Source organism: Panthera uncia (assembly GCF_023721935.1).
Source record: "Panthera uncia isolate 11264 chromosome A1 unlocalized genomic scaffold, Puncia_PCG_1.0 HiC_scaffold_16, whole genome shotgun sequence".
NCBI lineage: Eukaryota > Metazoa > Chordata > Mammalia > Carnivora > Felidae > Panthera > Panthera uncia.
This window is the reverse complement of record NW_026057576.1, coordinates 13106199-13122550: the sequence shown is the minus strand read 5'-3', so window position 1 is coordinate 13122550 and position 16352 is coordinate 13106199. Positions and strand designations below refer to the sequence as shown.

Here is a 16352-nt window from a genome sequence, read left to right as displayed (position 1 = left end):
GCCAGGCACTGTTTCAAGAGCATTATCTTATTTAATGACCACAACAATCTTCTCAGGCCATTCTAGGAATGAAGACACAGAGGCTTACACAGATTAAATACAGTAACTTAAGTACAGTAACTTGCTCTGTGAGTGTTCCTCAACATGAGCAAACGTTTCTAATACATTTTAACTTGATAAACGAGCGATCTCTTGCAATACAAGTAGTATGTGATGCCGAATGTCACGTGATCACAACAGAGCCAATGGTTCTTGAAATTCACTTTGATATACAAGTGCTTTGGATTACAAGCATGTTTTTGGAGCAAATTATGCTCAGAAACCAATGTATTTTTGTTACTGTATTTTGATTCAGATCACATGTACCTGGAAGGTGATAGAACTAGGATTTAAAGCCAGACAGACAAATCCCTTCGGTTTCTCCCCTTCCCCATCCATTGCTGTGTTAGCATTTAAGTAGCAGAGGTGAGGTTCAAAACAAGCACTACTGATTGCAGAGCTCCTGCTCTTAAACAGGGGAGTCTTCTAGATGTGGTGAGTAAGCAGGAATGTTTTGCAATCACTTGTGAACTGTGTTGTATCACATTAATAATTAACGCTAATCATTAAAGCATGAAAGTTTGTGAATGTTGTACTTTGAAATCAATTAGAATGAATTAAAAGTTTCCTATAATGTCATTTTACTAATTTTCATTCTTAAATACCTTCTTGAATGGGAAAAGGTGGGCCCAGGAATCCAGACAGGGCAGAGCAGGTATGGCTTATCTCTGCTCCGTGCTGTTGGGGTTTCACCAGTGGTTGGTGACTTGAATCATCTACAGCCGTGCTTCTCAAATCACTGGGAAACTTAGATGCAAATTGTAGAGTCCCACCCCAGATGTACTGAACTAGAAACTTTAACAGCGGGACTCAATAATCTATGTTTTTAACAAGCCCTCACGTGACTCTAGTGCATGCTATTATTTGAGAACACTGATCTAGAGGATTCTTCTCTCACATGTATGCATTTCAGAGAGGATGACTCAAAAAGAGAAGTCAACTGGGGGGATGTCTGTAAGAGCACTTACGCACTGCTGTTCCATGGATTTGGGCTTCTCACTCTGTGGCTCTTGGGCTCTTAGATTTCCTGAAAGGACACATTCAAAGAGCAAGAATTCAAAAGAGAACCAGGTGGAAATTGTGTGGCCTCTTTTGATCTAGATCAAAAGTCAGGGTCACCTTCACTCTATTCATCTCAGTTGGAGCAATCACAAGCCTACTCAGATTCGTGGGTTGGGGGTAAAGACCACACTTCTTGCCATGAAACATGTCGAAAGCTTTGGAGCCAATATTTTAAAACTTCTACAGGCTGCCCTCTGCCTTCTAGCCTGACGGCCATATGCAAGATCTACTCATCCACTTGCAGGCTCCCCAAACATCTCACCGCATTTGGCATCAGGCTCAGACTTGAGGTCTATAGGAACATGATGTGACTAGTTGATGGTGAATATTTAGTGGTTAAAAATGCATTGAGAAACACTTATCTTCGCCATTCAGTTCTACTTTCCTTAGGAGGATACGACTTTTTGAGTGCAGAGCTCTTATAAATGTGACTTTTAAAAAATCAATACATAACACAGCATAAAATATATAACAGGACCTAGAGTGTGTGCTCAGTCAGTTATTATTGAGTTGAGTTTTTATTGAACTGAGTTTTAAAATTTAATATTTGAACTTCTCCTGTATTCTATCACACATATACATGTAGGTTAGTGTAATGTTCACTTTTCCTTTTTCTATATTTAACACACTGCAACAAAGCACAAATCTCTAAGAATCGTGGGAGACATGACATAGAGAAGCTATTATCCTGGGTATCTCCTAGCACTGTATTTCTTACAAATAATTTTCACTTAGAGCTGAAGGAAGCAGCGGTTACCATAGTCTGAGACAATAGAGGCTGGTGACCTCTTGACTGGATCGCTTAAGTTTAGGTGAAAATAACTACTCAAGTGCCTTATACTCACATTTTCTAAATTCTAAGTGACAATTTAAATTTGTCTTCTCTAAGGCTCATACGTGAATTTTCAGGTGTTCAGTTTTTGGGCCAATTCTCAGTTTGATTTTACAACACAATCTAAATGAGGACTTTCAAGAATGTTTAGCAAGAGCTCATTCCACATACAGGAGTTAACTTGGAGCCTGGTTTGATAATGAAATAAAACTCTAGTATTAATTTGTTTTTATTATCTGGTCGGTGGTTTTATTAACCTATTTTTGATTTCTGGTGGCTGTGCCTTTGAGTTAAAACAAAGCATTAGTGTATCATTCCTCCGGCTTTCTTGCTATGCTCTGAAAACGATGCATTTCTATTTCTTAAGTTAACTGGCTATATCCTTTTAATTCTTAACATACATATATACTTTAGTTTGCATTGTTAGGTTTTCTAGAAAGCGTATAACGCAGATTTAGTTGTGTATGGTAAAGAATCTTATATCTTGTATCCCAGGTTATATGTTAACGTGAATTTGGAAGGGAACGAGGAGAAGACACTGGGGAAGACAGTGGGAAGTAAAACAGTTTAAGCAGTCGGTTGAAGGAACAGGAAATTATATAGGGATTAGATTTTATGTTTTTTTAAAGGTTTTATTTATTTCTTTAAGTTTGTTTATTTTAATGGTTTTATTTATTTATTTAAGTTATTTTGAGAGAGAGAGAGAGAGAGAGCGCCTGTGCACATGCAGAGGAAGGGCAGAGAGAAAGAGAGACAGAATGCCAAGCAGGCTTTGCTCCATCACCACAGAGCCTGATGCAGGGGCTCAAGCTCACAAACGATGAGATCCCGACCTGAGCCGAGATAGACAGTTGGACGCTTAACTGGCCGCACCATCCAGCCACTCCTATGGATTAGATTTTAATGCCAAGTATTCTATATTGTCACCGTCAGGGCAAAGGACTCTTGAGAGGCTGAAACACAAATTACTCTTGTCTAGCCGACCAGCAATTTCTACAGTAACTGCGAATGCATAGTGATTATTGTTTAAAGCATAGTTCAAGCAATTTAGTGCGGTTGCAAAGAAAGTGTGAAAACTTGTGGCCACCTATAATGTTACATTGTGTGTTCATGCATGTGTACACACATTTGTGGACAAGTTACCAATGCAAGAAAGGAAGGCTCAGTCAGGAGACTATGTGTGGTATCGAGTCTCAACTCGATCGTTCCTGGTTTTCAGTAGTTTCCACAGAATTTTCAATGTTGTTTCTTTTGTTCTTGTCCTTCAGCATCCTGTAAATGAAGCTGTTTCTTTAAAATCGATCCATTTACTGGAGAGTGTTATGCTCAGTGAAATAAGCCATACTGAGAAAGACAAATACCATATGTTTTCACTCTTATGTGGATCCTGAGAAACGTAACAGAAACCCATGGGGGAGGGGAAGGAAAAAAAAATAAAAAGAGGTTAGAGTGGGAGAGAGCCAAAGCATAAGAGACTCTTAAAAGCTGAGAACAAACTGAGGGTTGATTCGGGGTGGGAGGGAGGGGAGGGGGGGTTATGGGTATTGAGGAGGGCACCTTTTGGGATGAGCACTGGGTGTTGTATGGAAACCAATTTGACAGTAAATTTCATATATTGAAAAAACATAAAAAAATAAAATAAAATCAATCCATTTGTTCATTCATTCGCTTACTTACTCATGTAGGCATTTATTGCACCAATAGCATCAAGTGGGAGGCTGAAGGTACAAAGATGACTACAGCATGGTTTCTGTTTTCCAGGAGCTCACATGTATAGAGATAAGTAAATATATATATATTAAGGTGCAGTGAAGGCTTTGATAGTGGTAGAGGCAAGGGCCAGGACTGGGATTCTATATGTGTGTTACATTGTGCCTAGGAGTGAGGGATAAGGAAAATCTTCACAGATAAGATAGCTCACATGGATAAAAACTGAAAAGAATCTTGAGGTAGGAGAGAAGTAGTGGGCATTCATATCATTCTTTGACTTAAAAATGTGTTCAGTTCTCATTCTGTCATCTAGCACGTTATTGCTCTCTGTGAAATCATCTATATGTTTTATGTCTTCTGTGTAGTTATCCACTGTTGATTGCAAACAAAGTTCAGCAGAAGAAGCTAAAGGCAAAAAGAACTGTGAAACATATTACCAAACGCTTCCCTCCATTGTTTAACCATCTATTAACCTGCCCAATTAAATTATTTTTCAACCCACATTTCTCTATCGAATGTACAGGGATATTACAAGAGACTTTTCAAATGCTTTGCTGTGATAAACGTACATTCTGTAGTATTTGGAATACTTCTGGCTACAAAAAACCTCAACCCCATTGGCTTAAACACTAATAATAATACGTATTAGCTTACACAATAAGAAGTCCAGAGGCAAAAGAGTTCCAGGATTGGTTAATTCAGCCACTCAATGATGTAAAGGATCTGGATTTTATCTGTTGGTACGCTTTGCCATGCGGAGTATCCTGGATCATCTCTAGTGGTCACAAAATAGCTGCAGTAGTGCCAGGCATTGCACCTAGACAAAACACTGTCTAGTAGAAGAGGGTCTCTATCTCTGTGTTTCTTTAAAAACAAAACAAAACAAAACAAAACAAAACAAAACAAAACAAAACGAAACATAAAGAAGCCTCCACAGTGGACTTCTATCTTGTTTCATTGATCAAAATTGCACCACATGCTAGTCACGCAAGGGGTTCCCCTGATTGGCATGGACTCAGCCTTTATTCATCAGCTAGAAATTAGAATATCCTTCCTAAGCACTTGACCACAGGAAGTAGGCCAGAGCAGTGAAACAAAAGAAAACAAAACTGGGATCTTTCAGGAAGGAGGATTGAGGGGGGGAATGGATTTTTGGTAGATAACCAAGACAGATCGCTATGCCTATGGCATAGGATGTTCCAAAACATGAACATATGGTGCGCCTCCTATATAACATGATGTGTCTTAAAAAACAACATACGTTATGTCATTACTTTCCAAGAACAGTAATTTTTCTAGAATAAAATACAGTATTTCTGTCTCTACATGTCAAAAGCAATACATATAACATTTATAGGAGATCATATTTCTGAATTTTTTCACTATTATTTTTTTTACTGACCATTTTGTTGTTTGCTAGTGATTGGTTCTAAATGACTGGCTATGGTTACCAGAGGCTTTTTTTTTTTACAGTATAGTATAAAAATTCTATGTATATGTTTAATGTTTTAATGATTTTTGCATTACATTCCTTTCATATTATCAAGTAATACAGGCCCATTGCATTTCAGTAATCGTACCTACCAAGTTGAGTTATTTACACAAATCATCTCTTATGTACCAGTTTCTACTTCTTTTTCCTAGTATAATTCTTATACATGTCCAGCATTTAATTGGGTTGAAGGGTTTATACTTGAGACACGAGTGTGCATATTGGAACATTTGCATTTTTGAAATTTGGGGGACCAGAAAGTCTTACATGAAAGGCAAGAACAAAAAACAAAACAAAACAACCAAAGAAGCCCAGACAAACAAAAACACTTTAAGTATGGTATTACACACATCAGTGAGTAGAGATGAGGTTGGTCTCGGCTCTTCAAAATTTATGTCATGCAGGAAGCCTTCTCTTTCAATTACTGGGTAAGGAGAACCTTGTTGAGGATAATTGTACATCAGCCAAGAAGGGCCCAGATTGTCCAGAGGACATTGGGGTACCACTTCAATGTCTTCTCCAAATTTTGAAAAAATAATTCTACACTTAGAAAGTCAATTTCTTTTTTTTTCCATTTTTATGATATTGGAAATGAAAAAGTAATCATCCAAATGATTTCCACCTCTCATTTGGAAGCTGAATTGTTGCTGATTGCTGTAAGCTGAATTCTGTTTTATTTACCTAGTATTACTGCTGTTACTAGGAAACCATGCTTCATAGTTTAGTGTTTTACTGTGAAATATAAAATGTCCAATTATTGCAAAGGTATCTTGATGTGTGATTTAGCCTGTTATGTTTAAAGCTTCTGCATATTTTTCTGAAAGTTATTTTATGATGAATTAAGGGACACATAGTTAATTTCTTTTCAAATTTATTTATATCAACCTCCCCAAAGCCAATTTATTGTTATTTCAAAAATATTTGTAAAACTGTTCCAGAATTGAGGAACCTCTCTAGTGAGTCCCTGGATGGTTTTATTAGGGTGGTTGATATATTCCTCTGTACTTAACACTATGGAACTGTTTGGTTAAGCCCTAAGTGAACTTCTTGAGGAAAACTGCATGAAGTCTGAAGCATTCACTGTGTGAAGGGAAAAATTTATCTGTTGTATCTGATTTGTAGTGATTTATTATTTTTATAACATACTATACCCTTGGAAAACTACTTTGCAAAAATGTATTAATTTCCATTTCTCTTTTGAAATTTCCTATAATATTGCAGATGAATTTATATGTCATTTTCTAAACCTACTCTTCAGAGTGTCCAGAGAGTGAAAATATATACTAGTACAATAACAGCAATTATGGTAATATCCTAGATTTATATTGTTCTTTCTGATGATTTATCTTACTTAATTTTGTGCTTGTGATAACTCACACAATATGTGATGAGATAATTATTCCCATTCTTACAAGTAAGAAAATGGATATTTCGATGAATGAAATGAAGTTTCCAACCTCAGACAACTGATAAATGCTAAATCTGGAGCTTGAATTTAGTTTTTTCAGACTTGAAATCCAGTGTTGCATTCTGTCTACTTGTATAATAGTGTTACCATGTATTTAATGTATATGCTTGCTTATCCGGATTCTCTGAATTATGGTGAAAAATGTTTCTTATTGCAGAGATTTTATCTGAAATATTTATTTTTTAATCACTGACAATGGAAATAGATTTAATTCAAATACTTATAGGGTGCTTACAAAATGCCAGGTTCTGTATTAGGCTCTTGTATATTCATTTCACCTTTCTTGTTTCATTTAGTACTCTTTAGGGATCTTCCAATTCCCTTCTAATCCTCGGATTATTTAATTGTTAAGTGTCTGCCATATAGAAGACACATGTTTGTAGAAGCTCTAACTTCTCCAGATGATGAAGTTAGTTGGGTTTTAATGTTTATTCTTCATAGAAGTTCGGTCAGCGGTTCTAAATTTTATAATTTAAATGACCTCTTTGAAGAATTCTACCAAGATTTATAGATAGGGATACCTGGGTGACTTAGCCAGTTAAGCATCTGACTTCAGTTCAGGTCATGATCTTACAGTTTATGAGTTCGAGGCTTGCATCAGGCTCTCTGCTGTCATCTCAGAGCCCACTTCAGATCCTCTGTCCCCCCCTCTCTTGACCCCTCCCCTACTCATGCTCACGCTCTCTCTTTCAAAAACAAACATTAAAAAAAAAGATTTACAGGTAGAGTTTTTTCTTTAAACTTGTATTATCAATCCCTTAATTTCTAGTTCTTAGTTTCTATGTTTAAAGTTTTATTGTTTTAAAATAATCCGCAATGGAAGTTACAGTGATACTGGACACTTATGTGTTAGTCTATGAATAAAGATCTGAAATCAGGGCTTGAATTTGGTTATCTGGCTTACAACTGCTTATTTATATTGAAAGATGCATTGATTTTCAAAAATACCAACAGTGGTAGTGTCTTTCCCAAAAGGTTAAGATGATTGTTTGTGATTAATACCACTTTTTAAGTCTATCAGCATACCTTCAGCCATAGAAGCACACTAAAACCTGGGCCATATATTTAAAATTGGAATTTGGTTCCTTGCTGCTAGGCTACTGAGACATGAAGAACAGAGTCAGAGATTCAGAACCTTTAGTATTAAGGAAGGTAGCCAGCAGGAATGAAAACATTGAAGAATATTTTTTAGCAGTAATAATTAAGAGTTACCTGCCACCACTATAAGTGATCCTCTTAGCTATCTCAAAAAGGGTGCTATTATAATCTTCTGCCAGTTCATGGGTGTGTGTATGTGTGTGCATGTGTGTGTGTGTGTGTGTGGTCATACACTCTGACTCCCTATAAGTAGATTTCATAGGAAATAGCTATCTGCCCATTTGCAGCATTGTGGTTGCAGATATATTAACCTTGACCAAGAATGCACACAGCAGAGAAAAAGAAGTGATAAGTCAACACTATGCTAATCACGGTTGCAGTGTTTTTCTAGAAATGCCATTGAGAAGGCATCAGTAAATAGTTATGAGCTCCTATAATTTCTTTAAATCGTTTAACAAATATTTCTAAGGACCTATTGGCTACCAGTCACTTTATTTGACCTGGGGAAAACAATAATGAATAACAAAACATCTTCTGACTTCAAAGACCTTTTAGTTTGGTGTGGCAAAGACAGACACATAAAATAAAAATAAATACAATAAAGTATTAAAAATAAGTCATCATTATCAAAGCAGGTTATTGCAGGAATGCAAGGAGGATTCAGTAGTTGAAAATATCCTAAGTCAGGGGATTTATACATCAGAAGGGGAAAATATATGATCATCTTCTTTGATGCTGAAAAGGCATTTGATAAAAATTCAACACTTATTTTTGGTAAAATGTGTTTTTTATATGTTTATTGATTTACCCTGAGAGATACAGACAGAGAGAGAGAGAGACAGAGAGAGCACATGCATGCACACACACAGTAGAAGGGCAGAGAGAGAGGGAGAGAGAGAATCCCAAGCAGGCTCCGTGCTGTCAGTGTGGAGCCCAATGTGGGGCTCCATCCCACAAACCATGAGATCATGACCTGAGCCAAAATTGACTTGGGTGCTCAACTGACTGAGCTGCCTAGGCCCCTCTTTTTGTGAAATGTTTTAGTAAAATAGAAATAGATGGATACTTTTAACATCATAAAACATAGGTATGTCAAGGCTACCTCCATCATTATACTTATTTGAAAAACATTAGAAGCATTCCCTTTCAACTCAGGAGTAAACTAAGAAATCTTTACACAATCATTATTATTACATATCATTGTTCTGGGTGGTTCTATCGATGCAATAATTCAAGAGAAAGCTAGAAAATGGTAGAAAGGATGCTATGACAGTTTCTAGGCACAAGCCTTAAGACACTTACAACTTTCTCTTTCTGTCTCTTGGAAGCTCGCTTTTGGTACCTAGCCGCCATACCATGAGGAAGCCTAAGTCGACTGCACGACGACCCACACTGATAGGTCCATAGCCCTGATGAGCCCTTGGGTGGTGGCAATCACCAGTTTGCCATCTTGAAATCAGGTCCTGCGGATCCTAGTCAAGCAGCCCTAAATGATGCTGTGAGGTAAAAATGAGCTACCTCTTCTAAGCTCTGCCCCAAATGAACATCTGTGAGCAAAATTAATATTTGCTATTGTTTTAAGCCACTAAGTTTTGGAGTAGTTTACTGATGTCGTGATGGATAATCTGAATGGGTTTTAGTACCTAGAAGGGGGTGCTGTCATAACAAAACCCTGAGACATGTGGCACCGGCTTTGGGACTGTGGTACAGTCAGAAGCTGAAAAGGCCTTGAGGAAAATGTCAGTGAAATCCTCATACTTGTCGAGGAAAATGTCAGCAGAATTCTGAAGGCCTGGTGGGATGGTGGTGAGAGGGAATACATCAGAGTAAGAACATTCTTTCCTAAATTGTTTATAACCAAGAAAAGAAAATTACATAGTTGGAGGCTTCTTTTCAGTGGCTAAGAGCAGAAACAACGTTTGGGTTCTCAGCAAAAATATCGTACCTTCACTTCATTCCTGATTTTGTAGAACAACTTTTAGTTTCAAAGTAGTTTCACATATATGATCTTATTTTATGTTTTATTTTGTTATTTTATTTATTTATTTATTTATTTATTTATTTATTTTACTGGAGAGCAAGACAGAGAGAGAGAGACAGAGGGAGAGAGAGACAGAGAGAGAGAGAATCCAAAGCAGACTCCACGCTCAGGGTGGAGTCTGACACGGGGCTCAATCCCATGACCCTGGGATCATGACCTGAACCAAAATCAAGAGTCAGATGCTCAACCGACTGAGCCACACAGGCTCCCCAATCATATTTTCTACTTTAAACAACCAATTGAAGTAAGCAAATCAGGTATTAATGTATGATCCCACTTTAAGATTGGCAGATCAAGAAGCTAAGCCACACGATTATCTAGAGACAGGAGCAGTACTAGATCTGGCTTCTGTTGGTCCTGATTCCAGACTGTGGCTTCCCACAGTGGGTGGTAATGGAACCCTCGCTACGATTTGCACAGGGGGCAGGGGTAGTCATAGGAACTGGAGAACAGCAGACATGGCTTTCAGTGTTTGCGGCTCAGTATTTGTCTTTCAGAACACACATTCTGGGAGAAACGAACACTGTGCTTGTATTGACTTGTTTTTTCTTTCCTGTCCCAGCTCTTTATATTCTGAGTGTAGTTCTAAATAAATGTTTCAGCTTCTGGAGGGTTGGTTTTGGCTCCAGGAAGTTCAATATTTGATGAGTTTGGAAACTGAGAAGCTGATAAGAAACACATCTAACACAGGTTGCTATTAGATTGCTTTTATACTGTCTCCTAAAACTTATAAAGGTGAATCCTGGATACAATTCATTGGTCCAATTACATATAATGTTTTTTTTTTTTGTTTTGTTTTTTAATAGGAAGAACCCACAGAGAAGTATAGCAATAATTTGTGGATGGGGCTTTAAAGCAGTCGCCTTTTGCAGGACACCTGCTTCTTTAAGATAGTTGTAAGAAGACTACAGGCTACATTTTCACCTCTGAAGTCATGAAAATATGGTAGTAATTATCCAAGATTTTTAACCATAGTGCAAGATATCAAGAAGTTTGAAATAAAGAAGAGAACGAGGTAACTTTTTGATCTTTGGGTAATCAGGAAACTACAAGAGTTTCTGAACCAAACTATATTAATCTCTTAAGTTTTCTGCTTTATTTGAAAATTAGGCCACTGCTTCTTTGGCTCCCTGACTTCCCAGAGCACCCTCATCCTGAGTGTTTTCCTCCAGTAAACACTGGGCTCACCTATTGGTTTATTTTTATCATTTTAAAAATCAAACTGCAATCATGAGTCACGTATTTGGCAGCCTTCTGTCTTAAAGAAACAGCATCAGCATACCTGAAGCCCAGGTGAGCAGAGCTCTGGCCTCAAGACGACAGGGTTGCAGCAGAAGTAGGAACATAATGGGCCTTGGAAGGGAAGCCTATGCAGTGTACGTGGCCAGCACACATCGCCACACGAAATGATGGCATCTGGAGGCAGGGGCAGCACTAGATGTGGTTCCCGTTAGTCCTGCGGAGCACTTTCTGAACTAGAAGATGATCTACAAATATGAGTTGTTGAATAAACTGGTCTCAGTGAGATGTTGCAGTAGTTCAGGCAGTGCTTACGTACCCTGGAGCCAACTCTCATGTATGCTAAGATTGCAATGAAGATCAAACAGGAAGACAGTCACCATCAGTGATGTCAGCTATATTAAAGTGAATAAAATGGTGGCATTTGCCAAAAAGCACAGAAGGGCAATATGTCATCCTAAGTCGATCTAAGTAAAAAGTCAACAAAATACCTCAATCCCTCCCCCTACACATATGTGAAGCGGATTGCTGGTCCAGGTCTTGCAGATGAGGAAATGAGATGAAGAAAGTTTACTAGAGACTGTCTCTTCCTGCTGCCTCCTTGCTGCCTGGTCCCTTGGATAGACCCACTTCCTGTGTGACCACACTCTTCCTGGCCACAAGTATTGGGCCAAGGTAAATAAATGCTTGCTAGGGAGCCCAGGACTCCAGGAGATTGGTCTGGTAGGAAAGCATGAGCTATTGCAATCTGATCTTTCCTCTCTGGACATGGAATAAAAAAAAAAAAAAAAAAAATCCAGCTGTGGGGCACCTGGATGGCTCAGTCAGTCAAGCCTCTGACTTCGGCTCAGGTCATGATCTCACTGCTCCTGAGTTGGAGCCCTGCGTGGGGCTCCAGGTGGAGCCTGGAGCCTGCTTCAGGAGACTGTGTCTCCCTCTCTCTCTGCCCCTCCCCCCATTCGCTCTCTCTCTCTCAAAAATAAATGAACATTAGAAGTTTTTTAAAAAGTCCAGCAGTAGGTTGCTAACTTAAGGATCTGTAGGCCTAATGAGGAGGCTGCCATTTATGGTCATGCTTAAGATGGGTAAGCAGAGGAATCTCAACAACACTAAGGAAAATGACAGAAGCATTCCAAGAAGCACAGATACGGTGAGAGAAATGGAAGTTTGAAAGGGATTGGTCCCAAAGTTACTTTGAATTCTATCCATCCTTTGGCTGGCATGTTTTTTGTTTGTTTGTTTGTTTGTTTGTTTTTGTTTTTGTTTTGTGGTTCCTGTGATACTTCACTGAATTAAAAATAAATTCTCTTTCTTACTTAAGAGGGTTTGAGTGAGTTTTGATTTATAAAAGCCTGAAATGAAAGAGTTTATTGGTGGAGATTGTATAGCTAATAATTGGAGGTAAAAACCCATGATCATTAGATTCTCTCCCAGTTGTAAGCTCCATCTTTTTGCCCAATAACCTTTTCAGCACGTTTTAAGATCCTCCTAAAAGGCTCAAAGAATGGGTCAGACTTTGTGGGTTCTAAGAACCATGGCATTCCATTAAAGAAGAGAGCTTGGGGCAACCTTCAAATTAAGCCATGTATGCAGTCACCTATTTTGTTAATGAACGTTGCCGTTTCATTGGTTTTAAGGTAAGTATAATTTAGATCAATGCCTTGAAGAAACATTATAAATTGTTACTTGGAGAGTTTTACATTCTCTTCAAAGAGCAGCCCTTGTCTTCATTGTAACAACCTTTGCTTTTTGTAGAGACTATGCCTGCAGTAACTATTTATGTATAACATGGTAGGGTCCTGTACCACTTTTGCTGTAATGTAATCCGGTTCATGTTTATTCTATTTTACAATTAACTTGAGGAAACAAGAAACAGTTTAACCATTAGAATGCATTAAATCCATAAGAAAATTTTCATCTTCGAGGAATTTATTCTGAAGTGTATTTCTTTAAATCCATGACATATTTGAATCAAAGATTTGAGGAGACCAAAGTCATTGTCAGTTGTCACCAGGGAATGCATTTAGAAATATTTTTCAATTTGGTGATAACAAAAGAAATTTGACATACATTTAAAAACTGTCAATTTATCACTTTGTGGTTATTACCAAGGATAAAATACATTGTATTTTTAAATGGCAGAGTGTGTTATAAAATCAATTTTGCCCTCGTCTTTTGGGCATTGCAAATACAAAGACCATATTAGAGTAAGGGATTTATATAATCTCTCTAAAGAATTCTGGGATAAAGCAGATACATGAATTTGTGTGACATATACATCAGGTGTCTGTCTGTGGGTTTGTGGATGAATGGTAGAAACATTCTGCTGTCTTTAATCACCTCTCATGCCTTTCCATCCATCACTTTGAAGACGGTATGGATGATGACTGTGACCTGGTGTGTGAGAATGGCTACATTCTCCAGTGTTCACACAGCAAGCTTCCTCTTGGATGCTTAAAAACATTGAATTAAAATTCAACATATGAAGTGTAATTTTACTTGAATTTAAAAAAAGAAAACGAAACTGAAGTGAAAGTTAAGAGTTTTCTCTACTTCAGATGAATGGCTTTCTCCTTTTGCTAACAAGTGCTATTGTGTCATCAGAGATTCTTCTGGCTCTGGTTCAAGATAGAGGACTAAACATTTCTTTATGCATGTTTCTCACTACATTCCGCAAAGATGCTAGTTAAAACAAAAGGAAATAGAGTCATCATAGGCAGAGAAGAAAGTGATGTAGGTTGGGGAAACAGTCCAGTCAATTCCGTAGAGAATTTCTAGAAGATTGAAAATAGTTGGGTTATGCTGAGGAATACGTTAGAATGGGGGGCACTTCATGTCAAATACGTGACGGAGTCTGAGGTAGAGAATTCTCCCTTGTGAGAAAGAATGGTTCCTCACTCAGACAGTTGGAGACAGCACATAGACAAAAAAAAAGGGGGGGGGGGTAAAGGAGGGACCCATTGAAATGGCTCCTTGGAGGGATATCTTCTGAACAGATGTGTTGGTCTGGCCTCCTCTACATTTCCTTCCTGTTTGTTCTCTCCCATCATCAACATACACACAGAGTTCCTAGCCTCATCTATTTACCCTGAGGCTAAACTCAGAGAATGGCACTTTAGAGAAGGTAATTGCTCTGTTGAGGTGTGGGATTGGTGTAAGCAAACAGGATATAGCCCTTATCAGTTCAGCCGGGGGGGGGGGGGTGACTGTGCAGGTAGGTGGAGGGCTTGGTGAAAGCTTGTTTGCAGCTAGCCTTCCCGTTGAAGGAAATAGACTTGAAAAGAAAAGAAAAAAGAAAGGAAAGGAAAGGGAAGAAAGAGAAGAGAAAAAAGAAAAACAAAAAAGAAAAAAGAGGCCTTTGTACATACAGAGATGTGGTATCCTAGCTTTCTTCATTCATAAATATAAATGGACATTTCAGGACTGCCAGATATTTGAACACAAACAGCACAAAGGAGAAGCAGTAAAAACAAAGTGGCCAAAAGAGAAACAGACAAATGTTAGATAAAGGATAATTTTAAAAATCATTTATTCTATCCATTCAACACATTAGTTAAATATCCAATGCCTTCTAGGTGCTATTGTAGGCCCCGAGACACAGCAATGAAGAAAACAAAAATCTCTGCCTCATGGAGCTTATATTCGGGCAGGAGAGACAGATAATACATAAATAATAAACATAAGAAATATGTAATTTAGGTAAGATGATAAAGATAAAAATAGAACACAAAAGGCGATATAAAAAAGACAAAAGTACTGGGTGGGGCAACATAAACTATAGTTTTAAATAGAGTATTTAATGGGTGCCTGGATGGCTCTGACCCCTGGTTTTGGCTCAGGTCATGATCTCATTGTTCGTGAGTTTGAGCCCAGTGTTGGGCTCTGTACAGGTGGCAGCACAGAGCCTGCTTAGGGTCCTCTCTCTCTCTCTCTCTCTCTCTCTCTCCCTCTCTCACTCCGTCTCTCTGCCCCCTCCCTGGCTTGCACACCCGTGCACTCTCTGTCTCACAAAAATAAATCAATAAACGTTAAAAAAAAAATTAAATAGTGTAGTAAGAGCAGGTTTATTGAGAAGATGACAACTGAGCAAAGAATTGAAGTCAGGGAGTCAGCCAAGATGAAAGAACTTTCTGGGAAGATGAAACAGCCAGAGCACAGACCTTAACACAGGAGCACATCTAGTATCTTTCGGATAAACAAGACGTATCACTTCTGCTGGCATAGGGCTGAGGCAGAGAAAGACTAGAGCAGGAGTAACCCAGGTCACATCTTGTAAGGCTTTGCAGGCCATTGTAAGAGCTTCGGCTTTTATGCTGAGTGAGCTGGGAAGAAGCCCTTGAAGGTGAAGGAACAGAGGAGTAACATGACATGACTTTGAATTTAAAAGGATCCTTCTGGCTGCTGTGGGGAGGGGCGGGATAAATGCAGAAGCTGGAGACCAGACCATGCAGAGGCTATTGGTGAAATCCAGGCAAGACATGACGAGGAATTGGACTAGGGTGTTAGCAGTGGGGATGGTGAGAAGTGATCGTAACTTAGAGTATATTTTGGAAGTGGAGAAGGCAGAGGAAAATTATACCCTTCTTAACAGGCAACAATGGCCCGATGGAGGAAGTCCAAGCTCAGTAACCAGGTGATAGAGCTAATAGAACAGTGAAAACACCTTACCAGGGCACCTGGGTGGTTCAGTCGGCTAAGTGTCCGACTTTAGCTCAGGTCGTGTTCTTGGTGAGTTCAGGCCTCGCCTGGGCTTCTGTGCTGACACCTCAGAGCCTGGAGCTCCCCTCAGATTCTGTGACTCCCCTCCCCCCCTCACTCTATCTCTCTCTCAAAAATAAATAAACATTAAAAAATTTTTTTTAAATGTTAAAAAAACTTTACCAAAATAATAATAATAATAATAATAATAATAATGAGAACACTCAAAGAGATACAGTAAGATCATAGAAGACTTTCTGGGTATAACCCCAATCTCATCATTTCCAAAATTATGAACTTCCTAGATCAACTGAAAAAGAGACCACCCATTACCCAGAGTTCTGGAATACAAATGAAAGAAATATCTCACTATGTAGACAAAAAAAAAAAAAAAAAAACACAAAGAGGTAGAATCTTTAGATTTGGAAGGTAGGCTCATTTAGTTTCAGGCTTAGAATGAGGAAAGGCATAAAATGAGGTACAACTTCCTTCTGTTCTCCACGATTTCCCTCACACTGGGGTCCTGTACTTCTAATCACAATGCCTAGAGAACTCACTCTGGCTTATGAGTCCTTCAATATCAAAAATGCTGTAGGGGCGCCTGGGTGGCTCA

At 38.5% G+C, this 16352-nt stretch overlaps 1 long non-coding RNA gene across 1 annotated transcript in view; it reads left to right on the top strand.

Moving 5' to 3' along the window:
* LOC125933703 (uncharacterized) overlaps positions 1-16118 on the top strand; it is an 89584-nt gene extending 73466 nt beyond the window's left edge. The window contains exons 3-4 of the long non-coding RNA XR_007461077.1: positions 9090-9264; positions 10609-16118. This is a non-coding gene — a long non-coding RNA (uncharacterized LOC125933703). The remainder of the gene's footprint in view (positions 1-9089; positions 9265-10608) is intronic.
* The last annotated feature ends 234 nt before the right edge of the window (positions 16119-16352 follow it).